This window comes from Mastomys coucha, unplaced genomic scaffold (assembly GCF_008632895.1).
Source record: "Mastomys coucha isolate ucsf_1 unplaced genomic scaffold, UCSF_Mcou_1 pScaffold5, whole genome shotgun sequence".
Lineage (NCBI taxonomy): Eukaryota > Metazoa > Chordata > Mammalia > Rodentia > Muridae > Mastomys > Mastomys coucha.
The window spans coordinates 76,114,375-76,118,258 of NW_022196911.1; the positions used below are offsets into that span (position 1 = coordinate 76,114,375).

Here is a 3,884-nt window from a genome sequence, read left to right on the forward strand (position 1 = left end):
GGAGAGGGAGAGGGAGAGGGAGAGAGCAATAATTCAGCTTGGAGAGGAGTTTGAGCCAGGACAGCTGAGTTGAACCAGCCAGGCAGAGTTCAGAAAGAGGTAGAAAGGGTGAGCTGATTCGGCAGTAAATCTCAGAGGCTGAAAACACTGTAGGCCTAGATAAGATTGTGTGGCAGCTAGAAGCTTCCAGGACTAGGCCTAGGTTAGCAGATGGAGGCAGTCTTGGAGATGAGGATTACAGCTGGTGAATGAAAAATACTTTTTTGGGGCTGGTGAGATGGCTCAGCGGGTAAGAGCACCGACTGCTCTTCAGAAGGAAGGTCATGAGTTCAAATCCCAGCAACCACATGGTGTCTCACAACCACCTGTAATGAGTTCTGATGCCCTCTTCTGGTGCGTCTGAAGACAGCTACAGTGTACTTACATATAATAAATAAATAAATCTAAAAAAAAAAAAAAAAAAAACTTTTTCAGCCTATCACTAGATAGGAGAGAAAGATGAATAAAGGAATGAGAGAGAGAGAAAGAGAGAGAGAGAGAGAGAACCCTGAATCTAATTTTGTTTTGTTTCTTCTTTGAGCATGACTACAACGAACTATAACCAACCCCCCTATTGAGGCTATATCAGGAATATACCATTTATATACCCTCTGGGCAAATTATGGCCAGCTGCTGTGAACAGTCCAAAGCAACCCCCATTCCTACACCTGAGAACAAAACAGAAACACTTTCTAATAACATTTCTGGTTTTTATATATAGTTTATTTTTATTTTATGTACATTGGTGTTCTGCCTACATGTATGTCTGTATGAGGTATTGGATCCCTGGGACAGGAGTTACGGAGGTGAGCTGCCATGTGGGTGCTGGGAATTAAACCCGGGTCCTCTGGAAAAGCAGCCAGTGCTTTTTTGACCACTGAGCTATTTCTCCAGTCTTTCTGGCTTTGTTTGTTTGCTGTTGTTGTTTAAGAAACCAAAGTTCCAGAATTCTTACTACAACTCTGTCTAAATAAGTTGGGAGGCCTGACGGTATGCCTGACAGAGGTAGCATAGGAATGAGACTTGGTAGGCCAAAGATCATGGCAGGAAAAACTGGGGCTTGGGACTGTGTGTACTTGTGAGAAGAAATAAAGCCAATGAGATCATAGGAGTTAGATGATGGTGGCTTTAAAGGCAAAGGCAGAAACATCCATCCTCAGGCATACACTGAGAGGACACTGAAGGCTTACAGCAGGAGAGAGGCTGAGGGATATGGCATAGAAAAACATAGCTATGGCCATCCAGCAGCCAGGGGCAAACTGGGTTTACCTAAAAGGGGGACTGGAAAAAAGGTAAGGGAGCAAGAGAAGGATGAAGCCAAGACAAAAGTTCTGATTCAAGGCTCAAAGTTTAATAATAAGCCTTGGGTACATAAAGAATAAAACCACAAAAGCCATCCCCTTCTTCAGATGGAGCATGTTGTAGCAGCAAGGTCACCGCAGGCAGCCAAAACATCAAAGTTCCCATGGGAACCTGCAACTGCAGCCAAGACAGATGTCTCTCTCCAGGTTGATAAGACCTGTCACAGTGAATGTTCAAGGTCTGCTTAGCCTGCTCAAGGCTGGGCAAACTGCTCAGCCTGTTCAAGGCTGGGAAAGGCCTACTCAAAGCTGAGAAGGCTACACATAGCTGCATTATGAGGTCAGAAATGGATTGAGGGGTTGGAGAGATGGCTTAGTGGTTAAGGGCACTTGCTTTGAAAGTAGGTGGATCTGAGTTCAAATCCCTACCACTTACATAGGAAAAGCCAAGCACAGTACACTTGCCTGTAATCCTAGCATAGGGGCTGGAGAGGGGAAGATTCTAGGAGCTTGATGGCCAGCCAGCTTGTTCTAAACAGTGGGATGCAAGATTCAGGTTCAATTAGAGATCCCATCTTTTTTTTTAAAAAAAAAAAAGGGAGGAGGTAGAGGGGCTAGAGAGATGGCTCAAGGGTTAAGAGCATTTGCTATTCTTGCAAGAGGACCTGTGTTCAGTTCCAAGCACCCACACAGCAGCTCACAATTATCTGTAACTCCATTTCCAGGGGATATGACAACCTCTTCTAGCATCCACAGGTACCAAGCGTACACACTGACTTAGGGTTTCATTGCTGTGTAGAGACACCGTGACCAAGAAAGCTCTTTTGGTTTTTGAGACAGGGTTTCTCTGTGTAGCCCTGGCTGTCCTGGAACTCACTCTGTAGACCAGGCTGGCCTCAAACTCAGAAATCTGCCTGCCTCTGCCTCCCAAGTGCTGCGATTAAAGGCGTGTGCCACCACTGCCTGGCTACACTTTCAGAGGTTTAGTCTATTATCATCATGGCAGGAAGCGTGACAGCGTCCAGGCAGACATGGTGTTGGAGGAGCTGAGAGCTCTACATCTTGATCTGAAGGCAGGCAGAAGGAGAATCTCTTCTGCATCATTGGGTGGAACTCGAGCACTAGGTGCCCTCAAAACCCACCTACACAGTGACACATTTCCTCTAACATGGCCACACCTCCTAAAAGTGCAACTTCGCATGGGCCAAAGCATATTCAAACCACAACACACAGTACACACACACACACACACACACACACACACACACACACACACCACAGTGAAAAGGGGAATGGACCTAAAGCCTCAGGGCTCGTCCTGAAATGTAAAGAGGTGACTCTGAAAGGAAGCATGGAGTTAGTAATAGAGAACAGAGGCAAACTCTTTAGCTTCGAAACGTGTATATGGAGAGCATATAATTAGGTTTAATTTATAAGTATAAATTTGAGATTCAGAGAGTTTCAAGATCACTCAGCTCAAAGGCAATTACACCCAGAGTATTCAAATATGTCATGATTTTTCTTATCACTCTTACTTTAGGCCTTTGGAAAGTCAAGTGCAGTTTCTGCTTCTGGCTCTTCCCTCCTCCTTCCTCCTCTTCCTTCCTTCTTCCTTCGCCCCTTCTTCCAGAAAAACCATTGTAACCATCATAAATCCGGGGCTAGAGAGATGGCTCAGTAGTTGAGAGCACTCACTGCTCTTCCAAAAGGTCCCTAGTTCAATTCCCAGCACCCACATGGCTGCCCATACCTTTCTGATGTTTTCCTCTGGTGTGCAGATATGCATACATGCAAAGTTCCCAAATACTTAAATAAATAGATCTCTTTTTTTTTTTCAATCATAAAAGCTAGAACAGTGATGGAGAGGTTTGCCTCACCACCTTTTACACTCCTTTCTTAATTAATTGGCTCCAGGAAAAAAGCTCAACTGGAAAAACGCCACCAGGTTAGCATGTCTGAGCAATGCCCCACTGCTTCTTTTCCACCCTCTGCTGGCTGACTTTGGAATTGCAGCTCTTTCAGATGACAGCTAGCAATCGTGCTCAAAGGGAAGGTTCCTGGTTAAAGGTGGAAAGAGGCACTCTGGTACTAGAAGTGGTACAACATTGCTGTTGAAGGGCTGTTTTTTAGACTACCAGATTTGCATTGGTTTCCCGGTCTGTAAAATAAGGCTAAGACCTTCTCTCTCAGGGACTGAAGAGATGGCTCAGTGGTTAAGAGTGCTGGTGTTCTCCTAGAGCACCTAGAACTGGGCAGCTCCCAGAGACCTGTAACTCCAGCTCCAGCTCCAAGAGATATGATGTGCTATTCTGACTTTGGCAACACCACATGTGCATCACACACATACACACTTGTGATGAAAACTTAAAAGGAAAAAAATATGTACTCTCAGCCTAGCTTTATGGTGCCTTTAATCCCAGGCCCCAGGAGACAGATCTCTGTGAGTTCAAGGACAGTCTTGAATACATTGAGTTTTAGGACATCTGGGACTCCATAGTAAGGCCCCATGTTTAAAAGAGAAAGGAAGGAAGGAAGGAAGGAAGG

The 3,884-nt window shown here is 45.1% G+C and overlaps 1 protein-coding gene across 3 annotated transcripts in view; it reads left to right on the plus strand.

Moving 5' to 3' along the window:
* Window positions 1-3,884, plus strand: part of Rhbdl3 (rhomboid like 3) — a 56,237-nt gene that overhangs the window by 48,905 nt on the left and 3,448 nt on the right. The window lies entirely within an intron of this gene.